We start from the raw sequence: 21,619 nt of genomic DNA, 5'->3' as shown, positions 1-21,619 counted from the left end.
ATTCGTGTCAAATTTCCATTGAAGACTGTTTAAACACTCTTGATTTCTTATTTCTGATTATTAAAACCTGTAGTTTAGTCATGGCCATTTCAGATACTTCAAGGCATTCATCCAGTTCTAAAATGGATAATGTAGTTACACCTCTCCAAGCTACAAAGCCGAGTTCACTGTCCAGAACAATTTAAGAACCCTGTTTGCTCCTTAAAGCATTAATCCAAATTCTAATAATTGCAAAAGGTTATGCTATTAAGACTTTATAAAAAAGATTAAACCTTACTTCATTTTTAAAAGGGATAATTAACTTTCAATCTTACTTCATATTCAAGTTGACTGCTCTGCCATTTTGCCATAAAGAGCATTGTTATTGCACGCTGAAAAGTCAATGGGGGAAATCAAAATACATTCTCAGTATTGCAGGTAAAATTATAGGCCTAATTTCACTTAAGTAACAAAGGCTTTTCTTAGCAAGACATTAAATTTTACAGCAAAGCACCAGGGAATACAGGAAATGTGAAAAATTCTGAGCACTGAGATATCAATGGCTTCATGTTAGCTGCTGAAGCACACTATAAAACCGGAATGAAAAATTTTGGGAATGTATAGAATGAGATGTGTTACTAAGTCTGAGACAACAGACCAGACACTAAGTACACAGCAACTGTTCATCTCTGTGTTATCTTTGCAGGAAGATATGCACAAGACAGCCTACAATTCTTGTCAATTAATATCCTTCATAAGAGCAGAGAGATATAAACTATATTTCTGTACTGGCACTGGAAGTTTTCATTTTTATTGGTTATAATGATATATAGTAGTGGTTCAGAAAACAACTGGACAGTGATAGCAACAGGTTCAGCTTCTGAGTGGAATGAGTCTTTAAAGCTTTTCCAGGAGAACATACAGGTTTGTATACTACTGCAGGTAGAAAAAGACACCTTATTTTTCTTGCGCTTAAAACAAAATCTAGTTTAGGATAAACATACTGCAATATGCTAAAAAAAAAAAAAAAAAATTTATGAATCCTTAAACTGTTCAAGCAATTCCTTTAATATGTGCTCTCCAGACTTATTCTACTCGATTATCCTTATTTTTTAGCTAATACACGTTTCTTACTACACAGGTATGTTTATCATTCAATACTCACTTAAAACATCCTAGCTATGACCATGTAACTAATTAACTGTTATTTCAGCCTCTTGTACCATGATATTGGGTAACACTTCTGCCCTGAATCTAAACACAAGAGATGCATCAATGTCATAACAAAAATTTAATTTCCAATATTTCTAACATAATAAAAACTATTATTTAAATATAGAAATATAGGAAAAACATTTTATACTAAACATTTGAAAACCAGAAAACCCAGATAACCTACATTAAAGTTTTAAGATATGATAAAAAAATCCAGAGAAATCTACAGACAACTTCTACTAAATCTTGAAAAAGAGGATATAGCATAGAAGAGTGAGAGGGCAGGAGGGGGGCAGTAAAGAGAATGAGGAGAAGAAATCAAACTACCACCTTCGGACATAAACTCCTTTAGTGAAACTCAAAGCCACTAATGCAACTTCCTACAGCCTAATAAAAACCATCAATTTAATACTTTTCTTCATTGTTTGAAAGATGTTAGAGACTACCTGAATTTCTGTACTGCACTTTTATATACTTGGCTGATTCAATTTACAGTAATTAAAAAAAAAATTTTAAAAATCTCCACTGACTGAAACTGGAATTATTAACACAATATCAACAAACAGCATTTTTAACCAAACCCTTCATTGATTCTCATTCCCATATTGCCAATAACATAGACAAAACTATACAGTTACTAATAAATTTTGCTCATGGCACACAAACTAATGGGAGTAAACAATGAGAACATGTCACAAACACGGATCTTCTGATAAGACTGGCACAATAAAACATGCACTGATATAGCCAAGTGCTAAGTCATCCACCTAGAAAAAGGATATACAGAAAAAATTTGCATGGTTGCTGTAGAAAAGCAGCTGCATGTGAACACCCAAACTTCATGCTTGTAGCAAGAATAAATGTCAGGACTTTTGCCTTTTTAAAAGCAGCATGTAATTTTGGTTACAGAATTGAAAAGAAATTTGTGAATTACAGTGTTCAATGTCCAGGAAATAAGTAAGTAGCAACAAAGATACCCTTCACACCAACTAGCTGCCCCATCTGAACCCATTACAAGACTGGACAGAGAACAGAAAACCAGATACCATCCACTTCCAGGGCTGCCTGGTTGTTCTGGGGTTTCCAACTACTATTTATCTTATTCCCTTGCAGTTAGGGAATAAAGATGTCCTTTTAACACTGCTATTCCCACTCTTTTCAACTTTTGGGTCTATCAAAGGAGAAACAGAATGGAGAAGCCAGCAGGCAAGTGCTATTTGAACTGTATTTGTAAATAACATTTTCTATTCAAAAAAGCAGTAATTGTCGATCAAGCACATAAACAAAATGAGTAAAGCAGTGAGGACCTGACCTATAACTTTTTAGAAGAGGTACACAATTGTCAACACATTACATAATATTTCCCTTCCAGTTCTGAAACCTGGAGTTATAAATAGAGGTATTATTGCATGCTAAGAGCTTATAAGGAGTAGACTTCAAGAAGAGAACCAATAATCTAAAATGTGTGTTTTGCAAATCTTTGGCTAGTCATGCAAGAAAACATTTCTTGGCTGTTTGAAATAGCACAGAGCTAAGAAAACCAGATGATACCACTACCAACTATATATATATATATATACACTTTCAATTAAAAATAACATCCATACACAGAAACCATCTTAAACATAACTTTTAAACCATAAAAAATAATACATTCAGTAACATTATTCTTTGTAACAAGCCAAAAGATGTGATGCTGAAGGCATTCCCAAAACACCAGGTAACAGTGAAGTATTTCCATCCACTACAATTCTCCCACTGAAAGGGGTTAAAAACTACATCATCTCAGGTGTGAGGAACTAAGTACAGCAACATTTTTATGGTTTTGGACTGGAAATTAAAGCAGGCAGCAGACATAATACATTGACAAAATACAGAACTAAATGGGGAAGAAGGTCTTGGTTTAATAGGTATGAAATAAAATCAGTAATGGAAGGATATAAAGAAAAAATCACTACAAGCTATGCACAAGAAAGAATATGGGTAAGTCTTCAACATTAAAAAACACAGCCAAAAAAGCACTTCAGCAAAAGGCTCTTAAAAGGCGTTCCATCATGCCAGAGAAAGAGCAGTAAACACTTTATTTACTGAATTCTAGTTTTTTTAGAAGTAAGAGCTCAAGGTATAGAGTCCCAGAAGTGTACTAGCTTCTACAAGGTAATGCTAAACCAAACCAAATAAAATCAGAATTTAGCATATAACCTTTTCTGCAGTTCCGCTAACATAGGAACTATTACATTTATGTTTATACGTTGAGCAGCACCTATTAAAGCAAATTAAAACAAGGCAATGATTTTTTTTTTGTAAAAGGCTGCCAGTCTCAGTTTTATTTAATCTTTGTGAGACAAATGTCACCAATACTACACTTCACAGTACCTTGTGCCTACCAATTTCATTTGTCTACACATTACATCCTTTCACTGCAAAGACTGTGGGTTTTTTCATTTTGTTCAGATTTGCCATTAGAAGTCTGCAATATTCACATTTGGGTTGACAAAAACAAACAAATGTTGAGGCATCCACATGAGTGTCACATTTAAAGGAAAAAACTAAGTTGCTTCACCACTTCAGAAGTTCCTTCAATTCCATTTTTAGCAATGGATATTCCTTTCTGTTTTCTTGATCAAATCCTTTCAAAAGGATTTGGAAAAGCTTCAGGTTTTGTATCAGGGTAGGAGTGAATCACTGATATGTACCCAGAACTTCAGTTCTGCTATTTACACAGAAGTTTTTGCACTGTTTTAAGTAGAAGTAGATTCTATAATTTCTCTTTAAATCAGGTCCCAAGGTTAACTGGAGAAGAACATCATTTTTGTAAATTCGAAAAAAGTGTCAGCAAAACATCTCACATGGAAGATGGGCTCAAAGCCTTAATAATTGTCATGAACCTTCATCCTCTACATCCACCAGCCTTTGAAATTTCCTTGGGAGTTGTGTTCTTCTTTTGCTGCAGGGCTCACAATGAAGTTTCTCATATTTTAAGCACAACTTTGTAGGCAGGATTGATGAAGCTAAAACTACAAAGTATCCACGTCCTCCTCCAATAAATAGAATAGAACATAATAGAGAACAGAATTATTTCTCTGCTTGAAGGGATCTACAATGACCACCTAGTGCAATTGCTCACAGGTATCAGATAACATTAACTGAAGGAAAAAAAAAGTAAGACCTTCAGGAAAAAAGTTTAAATCAAAATGCTCTCTTTGATCTGCTGTAATAGAGCATTTTAACACTATTCACAACTTCAATTCTTCCTGGGAATCAGAGGAAAAAAAGGAAGCAACACTTCAATGTTCCATCCTTGGAAGATTTCACATACCATACAAATGTCCAAATCAGCTCTTTTCATGTTCAAAGGCATCCCTAGTCTTGATTTTCTCCTGAGACACATCACATACATCATGGCTTCTCTTCCTTCTGGTGAGGTTCATACATACTACCAGGCTACTGGCAGGCAGGTAGCTTTTGCTACCTTTCCTTTTTTCTCATGTATTTAAAGGGAAGCATAATGGCATCTTCCACATTCCACTTGTGTTTTACAATACAATTATTTATAGTATACTGCACTTCAGGCTTTGTGAAACTCAGCACTGTAACTATATGAAATGTCTAAAGCCATTCAGACTGAATTATGGATATTACTACAATGTTATTTCTGCATTTTACTTGTGTGATTATTTGTTAAATCATGCTTATACAGAGCACCTGACGTGTCACTACCCCATGTACTACCCCATGTCGCTACCATATAAAGCTTCTGTTAGAAAAAATAAGTTTATAGTTAGCCTGCAAAAATCAGGCTAGTCCCTTCTGGCTTCCTTCATGTTTTCTACAAACACTTTTAGGGCTTCTCTAAGCTATACTAAATATTACTGTAAAGAAAATTACTATTTAACTAATTAACTAATTATTAGTCTATAATCCTAACATCCTGTGACACTGCCAACACGCTATACAACTTTTCCCTCACATTATAAAATTAACTCATTGCTTAGCTAACTGCAAATAATTAAAACGTGGTGCAGCATCTAAAAAAGTTGGAGGTGCTTTTTATCATGAATCATGATAAAATTAAGTTTGTGAAACACCTCGATATTTTGAAATGCTTCATAGTTTGAAATAATCTAAGTATTCACATTACTGTGCTAGCTTTAATTCCACTTTAAAAACATCTCTCCTTTTCATGTAATGTTCAATCAGAAAGCACAAACTAAGCACAGAAATTCAAACACTGCCATCATCATCAAGAATGTAAATGTTTCAAATGTAAAATGTTCAAATGTAAAATGTTCAATGTAAAAAGTTTCAAATACAGAAGAAATCAGTATCAGCATTACAATCCATTATTAAATAAGCTTCTTCATAACTGCTTAGCAAAGTTAACCAAACTTTCAACTACTTTTCAACGTACCAACTGCCTGGAGATTTCTGTGCAGTTCCATGATAGCTACCTGCAAATAAACATTTTGCAATTTCCTGCTGCATTACAACCATTTCAGTCAGAAGATACATTCTCTGGGGAAAAAAAAAAAAAAAAAAAAAAAAAGCTTACATAAGCTCACTAGAGGTGTTCTAAGCTGACAGCTATTTTTTTAAGACTGTCTGCCTTAAACATGCTCCATTGCAACTGAATTCATACAAGTCATCTACCTAAGCAAACTGAATGCTTAAGGTATCACTGAAAACAACCTAGCTACTCCAGAGAACTCGTGTAACTATTCCCCTTATAAGTTGTGGTCCCTCTGCAGAGAAATAAGAAGTGGCACTAGAAGCAGTAGTTTTCTGTCTTACTGCTCCTTCTGCCAATACGAAGAAGGCTGTAGTTCAAGATAAATGCAAAAAAGGTAAATAGCAAAGTTGACTAGAAACAAGAAGCCCCTAACAAGCATATGAAGAACAAAGCAGTGCTGGATAATTACTTCCACTATGCCCACTTCCCCACAAAAACAAAAAGTGACCCTACTGTCCCAGAAACTTTATGTTCCTGTATCTGTAAGATTTACCAAAGGCATTTCATAGCCTCCTTTATTGAGAAATGCCATAATGATCATCTACTACCACATTGTAAGGACTGAGAATGGGCTTTAAAACTCTGTTGCAGCTCTCTGAAAACCAAAAAGTCATTAAAAAAAAACAAACACAAAAAACAAAAAAAAAACCCCTATGTACCCCACACACCCACAAAGAAAAAAAAATAAACATTACTACTAATGTCCCTGTACTGAAAATGGTTCACTGCTAAATCTTGTAAACCCCTTTGATCAAAAGCCCCTCCCTTCAATACACAGAGTAGACTTACAGACTATAAAGATACCAGTTTTCAGCTGAATCAACCAACAGAGCAAGGGCAATGTCATAACTGCTTTTCTTAGGGACAGTGAGTAAACCAGCACAAAGTGACAGCAGGAGAACTCTCATAATGCAGTTTTGCCACCAGTGTGTGGGATCTCTTTGGCTTCTGTTACAATCTCAGTGAGAAACAGCAACCTTATTCCCCCAGCAAGGCTATTGCAGCCTGATAAATTTTAGAACAGACATTTTGTTGCATTTCTGCACATGGACAAGCCTTAGCTGCAGGTACAACTTCCTAGTCTGTTTGAAACCAGGTATATCTCCACTGTCACAAGATGATAAGGAGAATGATCTTTCTCACTTTCATTCTAACCACCTTCTTACCACTATTATTAGCCCTTGCATTAACCACATACTCAGCCAGGTGAGGAAGCCATTCTGGCAAAAAGGTAACTGAGGGAAAGGAATGAAAATAATTTTCACTTTCAGCTGTATCACATGACACATTAACAATGACATAAGGAACAGGAAGAATACAGAACCATATATAGTAGCAGCTCTTTTAGCATCAGTGCAAATCTGTCACAAAACATACCCTGAAAAAGGAGGAAAAATGGAGGAAAGTATTACTAATATTAGTAAGCACGTGTTTAGGTGTGATAGCAACGCATGCATTAGAGCACGACTGAGTACTGACAACACAGAAGTGTCATAAAAAACAAAGTTTTTCCTCAAGCACGGTGGATATCACAGGAAAATTTATCCAGAGAAAGCTGTTTAATATATGATAAATGCCCGGAATATCAGTTCATGAACAGCACAAATTCAGTGATGAAAGAAGTATTAAGTAGCCAGAGCAAGGAAGGCTAAGTGTGATAAGTCTGAGAAGGTGAGGACAAAAGAATATTTTTTGCCCTGGAAATTATTATAAAGCCAGTGGAATACTTAAAACAGATCACTGTGAGAAGAAAAAAATTAATTTGAATAATCTGATGAGTATGTAAGTCCATAATAAAGATGCAGCAGGTAATGCAACTGATACAAAAGACAGAAGCTGACAATGATTTTACTTCTTTCTGCACACACACACACACAAAAAATGCCCAAAGTTATGAAACTGCAAACAAGACTGCACAATTCAAGTATTATCTGGAAATTCGGGCAGGACAATTAGAGATGACAGTGTGAGTAACTGAGAACAACAGCTGGGACAGTCAATGTCTTACCACTTATTAGCAAAAGAAATGTTCAAGTAAAAAAACTGTGTCTGTGTGAGAGACAAACAAAACAAGCTCTCTGGATTTGTCAAAGGCTTAATTTGCCATTTTTCTCCTACATAATTTAGGTGTAACGTAGTTTCCACTGTAATTTCCACCAAACGAGAGTTCATTTCCACAAAACTAAGTCCCCTGGGTAAACAGTAATCAACTGAGGCACAAGGAAGAAAAAATGCTCATACCTTTTTTGTTGCTGAAGTTAAATGATGTTTTACAAGAAAAGAAACAGAACTGCATTAGTATAAGAAAAATCTCTGGGTTATAAGGCAGCTATATAGAAACACCTGAGAATTTAATTCTGTGTTGTGTTCCCATGTTGTTGGAGAAATCACAGATTTTTAAGATTAAACTCTTCATCCTCCTCTCATGTTTTCTGGGTACAAAGATGAAAGTGAAAGTGAGAAAGAATGAGGGAGTATAACAGCAACTTAAGATAGGTCTGTCACATCTGAACATCTAACAAAAAGTTATTATAGGAAGTGGTTTTAAAGTTTACAGCCTCTGTGCTTCACCTTTTCATCAATAAAACGAAAGACAATGCAAGCCTTTTCAATTTACAGAGAAGTAAGAAATAATAAATGAAAGTTTTGGAAATGCTCAGGCTGACAGTGAAAAGCACAGAGTAATAATAAAAGCACACTTAGAGTAATATTTCTAGTTGGTATGGGACCTAGACTGATGTAATATATGCATCTACAGATTGAATTACAAGGATAAAATACTGAATGACAATCTAATTCAATCCATCTTCCAGACTGAATGAGTCAAGGATTCAACAGGAGAAAGAGTTCACAATTAAGCGGGAATTAAGAGGGAACAAAACTTATTTAATGACAAGTTTCATTCTTGTATTTCTCCATTTTTATGTAAACTTAGTGGAATCTTCTTAAATTACCCATGGCTCAAGTGAGCATTTTACCCCTTAAATGGTAAAATACTGAAAAAGATCATGATTTGTTCATTTCTTTCCAAGGCTCTTTACATCATTTGTTTTTCACCACACACAATTTCTAAGTAACTTCACTGAGTCATCTGATAATTCAACTGAAAAATTAATAATGTGAACATTGTAAAATTAAGCTTTTTGTTCTGCTGAGGAATCCACTCTGAAATACTACAAACCCCAAGTTCAGATAAAACAGTAAGTATCATAGCTGAGAAAAAAAGTAATACTCCTATCCAAATTCAGCATATGTTTTAACAGGGAAGTGGGGGAGGGAACAAAAACAAAAAAAGTAAAACTTTTCACTTCCATTTATCAAGCATCTGAGCAATCTTAAGGTACCTCAAACATCAACCTCGTATTTACAAATGCAGAAAAGCAAGAGAAAAAAACCAACTGATTAAATGCACCCTGTGAAAAGTTCTTGACTGTAAAGAAGACAATCTTCCCAGCAAAAGCCCTTCCCAAAGTATACACTTCACCTCACCAATACTGGCGAAACAAAACATTGGTTTCCCAGAAACACCAGCTACACAGAAATACGGGAGAAAAAAAAAATCAGAAGGAAGATATCCACTAAAATGATTGTGCACTATGAATTCATAAGTAACACTTTCAAGAAAATATGGCGTGAGAAAACACAGAATAAATTAAACAGAAAATACTGAGTAAGGAAAAGAAAAAAGATAAATGCACAAACACAAGTATTATCAGATCAAAAAATCTCACCATATTCTGTAAAGCAGAGTAGTAATATAAGACCAAGTAGAAGCATGCTAAACAAAGTTAACAAACAAAAAAAAACCAAAAAAACCCCACCCCAAAACAAACAAAAAACAAAAAAAACTTTTCTTCTTGAGAGAAAACAGTTTAAAAATAATTAAAAAGTAGTATAAGAGAAAACAGTTTGTGAGAGGTTTTTTTATACCTGCTGTACCAGTCTACAGAAATCTACCCTAAAATAATGTCTTCATAATCTCTATAAGTGGAAAAAATATTGCGGCTGAACTCTTTAAATATCAACATGGTTGTTAAGGCTTTTTCTCCCTCCCTCCCATTTCTGGTACAGAAGCTGTAAAAAATAAACAACCTTAAAATTTGTCCAATATACTAGAGAAGCTGATTATGTTAAAAGAGACACAAAATAAAGTATTCTAGTGGAAAACTGCCAGTTAGAAGTAAAATTATATACAATGATAAACTCACATAAAAGTAAAATTTTACTGTTAGAATCACTGAAAGTAGAACTAAAGGACCAGTATTCACTGAAACGGTGAACTAGTAGTCATTATGGTATTTTCAGATCCATGAAGAACCACAGAGGCTCATCAACACTGAAAACCCTTCAAACTCTATTGTAGGCATCATCACAGAGTATAAGAACATACTTAAAAGCATGAAGCAGCTCTCACAGGAGAGATTTTGATTATCTGCTCTCAACTGTTATTTACTTGCTGCTAGTCTAGAGAATGTATGCAACTACTACATTTTCATATTCCTATGCGATACTCACACGTAAATAAAAAAAAAAAACATATAGACCAACACCACATCTCATTTTGGCTACCATTTGCCAACAACAAAACTAAATTAACAACATGTTGGTCAGTCACTATCCTCATCCAGCTGCCACCAGGCATCACAACCAGAGTTGATACTGTTTCTAAAGATTAATTTCATTATTAGAATAAGAAAAAGGAAAATTCGTTACAGGATACCTTAGCAAACCTTCCTTCATCTGGTCATATATCTTAGATAAGTGAAAAACTTCAGTCATACACCTGCTAACCAGAGGCTGATACTGATCACATGGGGTTTCTTTCCATGAGCTTATAGGAAGGTTTCACTACTACTATGCTAACCTTCCTGCACTCATTACCACTGGTGAAAATGAAGCTTTTCATTTCACTTCAAAACTTTTCATTTTATGAAAAAAATCCTGTTCTCCCAATCCTAAAACACGAAAGGAAGGGGAGAGGAACCAATGGCTTCTCAGATACCTAACAGGAATTCCTGTTACAAGTTACACCTTCACCAGCCACATTACAAACTGACAACCATAGCAGTGTCGCTGAACTGCTACAAGAACAGTAAACTTTTTCAGGCAATCATGAAATTATCTTCCTTTCTCCTTACCAGGGCTATCATGAACAAACTCTGACAGAGCAAGACAGCTTTAAAGCACCTAAAAAATCTGACATTACTCCCTCACGTAGGGAAAAAAAGTCAGTACATCTCTTAAAAACACATCCCATTTCACGTGTGTGCATACCTCTGTGTACTACTACCACACACAAAAGCAGTCAGGGAAACCACCTCAGATTTTGCGGTCCCACTGTGATTAATAAAGCTCTATCTGAATAAGAGGTGAAGGCATCTGGAGGGCTGTGTAAAACTGTAGTCTGAAAACGTAGAACAAGTTGCTGGACTTTTCACCTTTAAGTTGGGAAGAATTTATGTCGTGATTTAAAAAATGGAAATTCTCATACCTAAAGGACTCAGGAAAATACATTAAAAGGCAGCATCAGAAATTACTAAACTATTAATATTTAATTTCTAAACTAGAAATACAATGATTCTAATATAAGCTTTTGCTTCATCAAGTTTTTGGTCTTTCAACAACATATTAGCTGAAAATTAAGCTAAGCAGATCCATCTTTCTTATTTAACTTTTAAATTCGTGGAGTTGGTCTGTTGAAACTTATTAAAAAACACACATAAGTACTTCATTGCCAAGACAGCAGAAACATTAAACACCAAAAGACGCAAGACTCATTTTCTGAAATGTCAGTATGTTTTGACAACATTAGTTCTCATTTTATAATGGAAAAGTAAGAGACTTCTCTTCCCCTCACTGTCAATTTTCATTTTCAGACAAGAAAAATGGAATTTCACCTGGAGATGATACAGGCCTGTCACCATTACCCCACACCACAAGGCTAGCAAGCACACTCCCCTCAGATTCAAAAAACCCTGTCTGGTAACAAGAGGTATTCTACCTGGAACACAACACTGCTGGTTTTTTCTTTACTGAACACATTTCTAAGCAATTTCCTTTCCTTCTTTCACTATTTAAGAGCGTTATAGCTAAGACCACCCTAACACAAATTGGTACCTTTTTCCTCTCCCTACACCTAGCTAAAAAGAAAAGGTTAAGTGGCAATTAGGTGACTTAAGGATTGAAGCCTATGGAATTTATAAAGTACATTTGTGTCACTCTATGTTGCCATTCAGCTGTTATTAAAAAAAGTGTTCATTGCCTTAAATAAAAGTCTCTTCTAGGGAGGATTTTATGTTACTTGAGTTTGGGGTATTTTACATGAAAGCTTAATGAAAACTTAGCCCTTAAATCCCTACATGTACATCTCATTATTCTGAAGCACTGATTTGAACACTTCTGGTTTTTTTTAGTTTATAACAGAGAGGAGAAGAGGACATGAGAAAACAGAGGAGTCACATGTTTGTCTTGCCTTCAATATATTAAGTACCAGCTGAATAAAAAAAACTGGAAAAAATGTTTCTTCCTTGAGAGTTCTCCATTCACTGATATGCATCTTTAAGGAATGATGCAATGTGGAATTCCCCTCTCATAAGTGAATTCATGACTAAATTCATGCTAACTATCAAAAAGTACAAATTGCCAAGATATCCACACAAAGATCTGTATGAAAGAAAATCACATTTTTCTGTTCACAATTACATGTGTAAGAAAAACTCAATCACAAAACTAAAACAGGCTTACATACTGTTTTTGTTAGCAGATCAAGGATGCTACAAAGACATTTCCCACAATAACACTCCTGATAGCTATTTATTACTTCTAAAGCAGCCTTGATTTTAACTTCATGAAAGAAGTTGAAAATATGAGCATTGAGAACATTAGATTTTAAAGTTACATCCATCCTACTGATCTCTTTTGCAGGTGTACTAACGCAAAGAAGCCATACAGAAGCAAGTAAAAATTCTCAGTTAATACTAACCAATCCTTTAAGAAAACCAGACATCAGTAATGTCTCCTTTATCAAGAAAGCCTGTGAACATACATGTATCAGAATGGTTTTTATTCACAGCATTTTTTATTTGAAAACACACCAACAGCTGTCAACCAAAAAGCTTTGCTATCAGACTGAATTCAGCTCTCAAATGGGTATCTAATGGCTTCTTAAAAACTGAAGCAAGTATCAGAAAATTCTCAACAGAAAATTCAAGAGGAACTGGCTGTGCAGTTAAGCTCTCTCAAGAAAAAAAAAAAGCAAGTTTTCACACTAAGTCACAACCAGCTACTTTTAAATCTTATTTACTTTCCTTATCTCTTCTATTGTGGGGAAGGTTATTAGCAACTCTCCTGTAACCACACCAACATTCTGTATTTTAAGTTATTTTATCAAACCTGACCTATAGAAAGTGCTCAAAGCACCAATGGACTTGAATGGACTCTGTAATGTCTCAGAAATGCAGCAGTTAACATTTTGAGGGTGCAAAGTAATGACATAATGACTTTCTGTCACTGTCTATTCAAGACCCTAAACAAGAGGATCTAAGTCACAGTTCTGTCTTGAAGTGCAGAGGGAACCCCTGTTAATCCATTTTCTCAAGTCATACTACAGCCTAGAGCATAACAGAGACAGTCAACACAACATAACTGTTCTAAAATATTATCTCAACTCTCTTCAAAATTGCAATCCATTATAATAATGCGAAAATGTTGAGAACAAAAGCTGTATTTAATATGTGAAAAATGTCACTGCATTTTTCTAACATATGAACCCAAAGTAGTTCAAATTTCCTAGGTGGAAAAATTCAAGTGTAACTGCATGCAACCATATGCTTATGAAAGACTTTCTTTCCACCCCTACCTCTGCTAAATGACTGTTTCTTTTACCTGCAAACGTTTATTAAGCTGTTCTACCTAAACATAACCAACTGCTTGGCAAGACAGCTAACCAACTGATACTTGTCACCACTGGATACTGCAGAGTAAGAACATCTTAAAAAAAAATGAAGCAAAATGAAGATTGTACTGCATGTTCTACACTGACAATAAAGGGTAGGTATAGCAGTATAGTTTACTTTTTAATTCTTTTTATCACTGTATTTGTGGATGCAGAAAAAAGCCCAGTTAGGTTAAAAAAACTGCATATTTATATACTACATGTTGTATATGATATAAGACAGGCCTACAACAACAGCACACAGCATTGCTAGCTTTGCAAAAGACAAGCTACTACAACGAAAGACAGACACTATCAAGCTGTGCTCCAAAAACATAGCCTCAAGTACAGCTTCAGATTTTAAACTGATTTTACACAAAGGTGATACAGATAGTAAAACTGGATACAGCTACAGAGCTCCACACCTTTCAGGAGACACATCCATGTTATAGAAAAAACTTTAAAAGGTACCTGAGTAAGAGAAACCATGTCCACATGTTCACATTAATACTAACATCCAAGAAATAATTTTCTAAAGGACACAAAATCTTTTCACAGCTCCAGCTTTTCAAGTAAGCAGAAAACACAGCAAAGTTTCTTACATCTTCAGACAACCACTTCACACTGGTCCCTGCAAGTGCTGGATAAGCAAGATTACTTGTTCAATCAAATAGTGCTTGTTAAAGTAAGTGTAATGGTTTTGGGGTTCTGCTTGTTTTTATATAAATACATCATGCTTTAAGTGAAAAACACTAACACCTTCAATTCATTTACTTCACAAATGAGGCTATCCTGCTTAGGTTGTTTTAAAATTATATACCTACAGTTTTAGATCTCTAAAACATATTTCAGGGGCTGGGAATTAAATAATTACATATACGTATGTACACACACACACAGTCTCTCTCTCCCTGTCTGAGAGCTGCCTAACAAAAAGTAATAGCTATTCAAATACCTGAAATAAGTTCGGAACTGATTTCCAAACCAGAGCAGGACAGACATAAGGATTTCCCATGGAACTTAATACATTTTCAACACACACCTGACAGAAACATAACTTTAAACTAATTTAAAAGTAATCTGTTCAAACAAATACATAACCGAATTCCTGTCCATTTTTAAGAAAAGTTGTATTCATATTGGAAACTCCTAAACTAATTTAATTAAATGTCAAATGTCTTGGGACAAGAGTAATACAGGTATCTTTATTTTCTTAAAAGATGTGCAATTTTGGTGTGTAGAAAGTACTTCACTATTTTTGTTTATCCTGTGACTCACTTGTAAGAACTTATTAAACTGTAAGAATATTAATAAAATGCATAAACCTAAAAGTGTGCATTTAGAACAGAAAGTAGTTGTACTGGTTATTTCTGAGTACAATTGCACCAGAGCGTGGGAAATAAAATGTTTATGTAAGAGTGAGAGTGTTTTACAGATAAAGAAAAAGTAAACAGTTTTGCTACCACTATCCTTATTGACTACTACCTCCAGATGTAGTCTTCCTCTCAATTCAATAGGCAGAAGTATCACCACAAGGGCAAAGTCTTCAAGACATGAAGCAGTAGTCTGTAAATTTAAGTCAGAAGCTACCCAAAAGAAATATCATTAACAAAATCTACACAAAAGAAAAGTATAAAATATACTGGAGACAGAGGAAATGTTACTATGATACAATCTTATATTTATTTTTAGCTAGATTCCCTCCCCCCAAAAATACCACGTGCTGATACCACAGTTTCTTCCACTGCAGCTTTACTATAATGTTTATTATGTTTACGTTTTTGGTTCAAAGCTATTATTAAGCATCACTACTGTCCAGGATATTGCAACAGCATAATCAATATATGTGTTTTATATGCCTCCCTGAAACTCCTACTAGCTACTGCTTTGTTAGTTCAAAAACACTACTGCAACCCAAAGAATCAACATCATCGATAAGAGAAAAAAAACAAACCCAAACAGGAAAAATAAACAAAAACAAAACCCAAGCAAACAAACAAAAACCCCCAGCATTCTCATATATGCCTCAAGTTTTGCTGAAAAAAAACCATGTTACTTGATCAGAAACACTTATGGTGGATAGCTATGCCAAATTCTCAAACTAAAAACTTAAAATATCAAGAATAAAGTTAGCTGCCTACAGATTTCAGACACCTCTAAATCATTCTTACTAGAGACACCATTTCACTTCCATAATCAATAAAGGTCAATCCTTCAAACACTCAGCAATAGTCCCTTCCTAAACCTAACAATTTTAATATCCATTTGTCAGGCATTTGAGAAGCATGCTGAAAAACACAGGTTATCTAGTCCAACTGTCACAAAACACATTGTCATGAGTATATTTAACATTGCATATTAATAACTAAATTCAACAATTTTTTAAAAATGCAGGCCCCAGTTCTGCAACTAGGTCAGCAGAAATGGGCCTTGTGCTAGCTTTGAGCCTGTCACTTCAGAGGGTCTTTGGGCTGATACAAACGTCCAGTGACATGAATACAACTGCAGAACTGTGATTATAAATCAAGTTGTACAGACTACATGAAGACAGCTGAGACAGACACAATATGTCTACAGTGAGCCTAGCAGTCCTTTGAACATTTAATTACAGCAATTCTTTTCTGAAAGAATTTCGTCCCTGTACAGTTGTGTATTGTGTGTTACTGTACATCTTCATAATACTTAACTGGACTTCTGAAGGAGCAACCGGAAAATGAAACACGGCATTTTAAAAACCACCTCTACATTTTTCGATGCTTCTATGAGAACAAAACAATTTTAAAACAAAATAAGTAATTTTCAAGGGCTATCTCTCTGTGCACAAACAATAATGCACAAAGTGGTACAGCACACTTTAACATAGTGCTGACCAACACACGCAAAAAACCCCAAAACTCATCCAGCTGGAGAAATCCTCCGTTTTCTTAGGGACAATAAAAAAGAACCGCGGCCAAACCGCATGCAACTGCCCCTGCCACACACCTTGGACAAGGGGAGAAGGTTATATTGCCTAAAATACATTGCAACAGACAAGCCCTAAGACATAACTTCAAGAAATGGCAAGGTGAACGAGAGGAAGATGTGAAAAGCCACAAACGTTTTTTTGTGCATCGAAATAGGCTTGCTGGAAGCCGAGACTAGAGGAGTGGCCTACGTGTTAATAATGTTTACAGCGGGCGTGAACGATGTGCTGCTGGGGGTTTTCATTGAGACTGGAGGAAAAGAGCTTCGGCAGGGCCTTATTTCCAGGCGTCGCCCGGGCCTACACGGCTCCAATCACTCCACCTCAGTAATGGCGTTCGGTGCGAAGAGAAGCGAGAACCAGGGGAGGCAAAAGCTGGGCGCAGCGCTGCGGGGAGCCACGGGGCCCTCCCCGACCGGCGACACCGGGGGAGAACTGCGGGAGGGAGCGCCCGGCAGCTGGCAGAGCCCCCCGAGGGGCGCGGAGCACTTCCATCCCCGGCAGCCGGGTAGAGGATGAGGAGCCGTCAGCCATTTTCCCTTGCCCTCCAAAACACCAGCGATGCAGGGCCACAGGCCGGGGGCTGCGAGGGAGGCGCTGCCACCACCCGTCGCTCGCTATCCCTTCCCCACCCCCGCTCCCCGCCCCGCGAGGCCCGGCTCGCCCCCTCCTCCCCACCGCACCCCGCCGTCCCGCACCCCGACCCGAGGAGCCTCATCTCCGGGGAGCGCCTTCCCCCGCTCCGCTCGGCGGCGGCAGCCTGCAGCGCCAACAGCTGCCCCCGCGTAGCCGCTTCGCTTCGCCGCGTCCCGGCCCCGGCTCCGGTCCCCGGCCCCGCCCGAGCACAGCTCTCCGCCACTCACCCCCGCACGGCTTCCCCTTGTCCCGCGGCTGCTGCTACGACGGCCCGGTGCCCTCTTGGGTGCTGCCGAAGGAGCGCGGCCGGCGACTGCCTCATCCCAGGCAGCCAGCAGGGCAGAGTCTCATGCCAGGCCCCGCGATCCCGGGCGTGCAGCCGGCTGACTGAGGGGGCGGCTCCGCTTCCCCGGTTCCCCCTCGGGCGGGCGCCGTGTACCGCGACGGGAAGAGGGAGGGCGAAGCTACCGCCACTGCCCGCGCTTCAGATCCCGGCCCTGGCCGCTCCGCTCTCTCCGACGCCGGCGGCACCGCCGGGGCGTTTTTCCTGCGTCACCAGCTCCTGCCCGGCGGCCCTGGGCTTCAGCTCCGGCTGGGGCTTGGTCGGGGCCTGCGCGCTCCGCTCCGCCCCGTCCGGGGACCGGGCGCACGCGGGGGAGGGGGTGCAGACGCACCCCTTCGCCTCTCGGCGGGGCTCGGCTGGGCAGCGGCGGCCGGTACGCGCGGGGGCAGGCGGCAGGCGGTCAGGCAGGAAGGAAGGTGGCAGCGGAGGGGCCGGCCCGGGCGGCTAGAGCTCTCTGCGCTGACGGCTCCGTGCGTGCGGGGGGAGGGGAGGGCGGGGGAGGGAGAGAGGGAGGGAGGGAGCGAGGCGAGACGCGGCAGTGGCAGCGGCGGTGCACCTCCGTCTGGCGGGGCCCTGGGCAAGATGGCGGCCCCGACAGAGCCTTCCGCCACCGGTCCGCGCCGCAGGCCCCAACCTAGCGCGGCAGCGGCGGCGGCAGCGGCTCCGCCACCCCAACGGCGTGACGCGTTCCCCGCCCCCGTTCTCGTCCCCCCGGGCTGTCACTCACGCCGCAGCGGCGAGGCCCAAACCGCGGCCCGCCTGCCCCCACCCCTGTGTGTGCGGAGAGGGAGGCGGGAGCGCGCAGGAGGAAGGCGGGGGGGGAGGGGGGGGGGTTGAGCGTCCGCGCGCGCGTGTGAGTGTGTGTGTGTGCGTGTGTGTGTGCGTGTGTGTGAGTGTGTGTGTGAGTGTGTGTGTACGTACGCGCGCGCGCGTGTGTGTGAGCGCGCGTGCGGGGCCGTTTCACGTCGGTTGGGCTCGAGCGGGTTCCATTGTGACCCGCGGGGCGAACTGCGCGGAGGGCCCGGATAATGACGTCAGCGCGGCCGCTGCCTTCTGGGCCGGGGCCCTCCCCTCCGGTGGTGCCGCGCTGGGCCCCGCCGGGGCGGGGGAGGCTGATGGGGCTCCGCTCGGCCGGCGCCTTTCTTTGGGCCTTGCGGCGGCGCCGCGGGTGGTGATGGTGCCGGCGCTCCGCTCTCGGGTCGCCGGGCGGGAAGACCGCCGGGCAAAGCCCGGGGGGAGAGGGGCAGAGGCGTCCTGCCTGTCCGCTGGCGGCCCGAGGCGAGAGGCGCTGCCGCCCGTGACGGGGCAGGAACGCCATGGGCGAGCAGGGGGAAGAGCGGGGGGGTCCGGTGCATGTGTGGCAGCTGTGGCTTTGGCACCAGTCAGCTTGGGCACGGCCGGGGCTGTCCTCGGGCACCGAGTCCCGCTAGGCCTCGGACCCGCCGTTCGGCAGTGGGCTTCGGGAAGGGCCTCGCAGCCACACACAGGTGCAGGCGGGAGTTACTTCATTCCTCACCGAAACGCTGCCTCCCTCTGAGCAGATAACTGGTTGGGGCAGCGTTTTAAAAAGCCAATTGGATTCTTTATTGTTCTTGTTTCTTCGTTTGATACATTTGCATATTTTTGCATAGCTACCTTAGAGTATGGTCAGTTGAAGCCCAGTCTGTGTAGGTATACATCATCTTAGTAACTAGGGAGACTTTAGACCTGGATCTAAAGCCTGTAAAAAAGGGGAAATGATGCCTTACGGAAGGACAGAAGTTGAGCAAACATGAGGAACTTGGTCTCAGGGAGTACCTGAAATGGTGCTTAATCTCATATTTTGTTTATATTCCAAAATTGAAGGATCACTTTTATCATTCGAGAACTTCAGAATAGGAAGTGAAAAATACAGAATGCAGTTGAAAACCCAGGAGGAATTCAGGTTGCATGGGTTGGAATTTGCTCAAGAGGCTAGGGCTAACAGCCTTAACTCTTGTGCAAAATGTTTATCTTTGGGACCACGCAGTGACAAAATCTAGACTACTGGTTGCTCATTGTAGGAGTTGTGGGTGGGTGTTTTTCTGTATGAAGCTACAGCTCAAAACCAAGTGGTGGTATCTACTGCTGTTGTTTCCTATTTTAGCAAAGTTCTAGTGGGTTTTTTGTGTTTTGTTTTTTTTTTGCTAATCACTATGTTGTATTGGGGAAGGAAATCTGAAGTACGTCTCTGTGTTAACCATTCAGTAAGCAAAACAAAGGATGCAGCTGCTTAATCACTGTACAAATGCAATAGTTTGTTTCCTGAAAGAATAGTTTCACATGCATTTTTCTTCAGCAATAAAAACAAGCCATAACTGATGAAAATCTATGTAAGTTTAAGCACATTCATGTTTGGGTTAGATACACATGTAATCGTTGAAAGAACAGCCCTTTTATATCAGTGATTTTTCATGCCTTTGAGCATGTTATTGTGGCCTTCTTGTTCCTTTTTTTTTTTCCTTATTATTTATTTTGGACTTTCCTTCCTATTTCCAGTTTACCCAGTTTGTTCTCCTGGGAAAGTGTGGAAAAATATTGCACCTATAACATATTTAACTTTCCTTGCTTGCTGCAGTAGTCTTTCTCAAGCTCTTTGTTGTTTATACTGACTTACAGAGGCACAACAGCACTTCAAAGAATTGTATATTTTTTGATACTTCTTACCCTTCAAAATAAACTGCTGTGTTTATTAATGGTGATGTCTTTTTTGTTAAGTAGGTGCCTGTGTTAATGACAGGCAAAATACTTTGTTCCTTCTAACTATTACGGATTTTTTTGGCAGAGCCAAAAACAGTGACACATCAGTGAATTTGTATAATGTGGGCAGTTGTCCACCAAGAAATTGACATAAAAGTCAACAGCAAAAATGAACAATACTTGTGGAAACAATGCTGGTACATCTTGTAGCAAGTAATCCCTCCTGTGAAGAAGAGTACTTTCAGCCAAGAGAAAGAGTAGAAGCTCTGATTATTTTAATTGAAACCTTAAGTTTGGAACAAACTGAGAACCAATCCCTTTTTGGCTTTTCAGGAGTTTTGGTGATATTTTTCTGAGTTTAGATTATATTTTATGTGCAGCTTGCAGAAGTATAATTGTGAGGGGAATTTTTCACCTGTACAGGGGGGGAAAAAAGCCATGGCTTTGTGTTTATTCTCTTACTGTTATATTTGACCTCCTTCCTGTTTTGAAAGTATATTCTGAAGTGCTTTGATAGCCCAGCAGTTGCTTGTAGCTGTGCTAATCAAAGGTCACGATAGGCTGCAGCAGACAGCTATTTATGGCACCAAATAAGATATTGAGGCAGCAATGGCACTTTGTGGCTACTGAGCAAGCAAACTGCACACCAGAACCCTGGCTGGAGAACCCCCAAACAGAAACCTGTACCTGTCCCTCTTCACCCAGACTTACTCTGGTTCTTGTGGGGGCACTGATGGGGCTCATCCTGTGCACTGCTGCTTTGCCTTTGGAGAAGATTGACTCCTCTCCTCACATCCTGATACTGCAAGTAAATGTTATCAGTTTATCTTTGTGCAGCAACTGTGGAAGAAAAGGATACGAGTGAGATGGAAGAAAAGGATATGAGTGAGATTGCTGATTAAAGAATAGCCACGGCATTAAGACAGAAGTCAGTTACTCACAAAACTCTCTAATTGTTCCAAAGTGAATGTCCATGCAGAGAACTACAACAGATTAATTTATTCTTCAGTAGTCCTGGTTGATTCCCCTCTGTACACAGCCACTGGCACGATTAGAAATGCTTTTGCAATCTTTTTGACTCCAGGCAAAAACGTGGGGAATGGACGCGTTTCCCTGCAGGCTTCCCATTTCTGCACATGCTACAGTCAGCCTAGCAAACAAAAAGGGAAACCACTTCAGCCAGGTGGTTATGCTGTTCATTGATTAACCCAAAAGAAATGAAACGTTCTAGTGAGGGGAGGATTCAGAATTTGGAAAATCTCCGTGTTAATAGATGCATTTATCCTCAGTTCTTAAGCTCTGATTGATGCTGTGCTGCTCCTC

The 21,619-nt window shown here is 39.7% G+C and overlaps 1 protein-coding gene across 3 annotated transcripts in view; it reads right to left on the bottom strand.

The window, feature by feature from the left end:
* Positions 1–17,600, bottom strand: part of USP9X (ubiquitin specific peptidase 9 X-linked) — a 100,705-nt gene extending 83,105 nt beyond the window's left edge. For all 3 annotated transcript variants that reach the window (XR_011727218.1, XM_071751106.1, XM_071751117.1), the window contains exon 1: positions 17,463–17,600. The gene's annotated coding sequence lies outside the window, so the exon portion shown is untranslated. The remainder of the gene's footprint in view (positions 1–17,462) is intronic.
* Between the last annotated feature and the right edge of the window lie 4,019 nt (positions 17,601–21,619).

Source organism: Heliangelus exortis, chromosome 1 (genome assembly GCF_036169615.1).
Source record: "Heliangelus exortis chromosome 1, bHelExo1.hap1, whole genome shotgun sequence".
NCBI classification, from domain to species: domain Eukaryota; kingdom Metazoa; phylum Chordata; class Aves; order Apodiformes; family Trochilidae; genus Heliangelus; species Heliangelus exortis.
The sequence above is the reverse complement of the archived record's forward strand: the minus strand, read 5'-3'. Positions and strand labels throughout refer to the sequence as shown.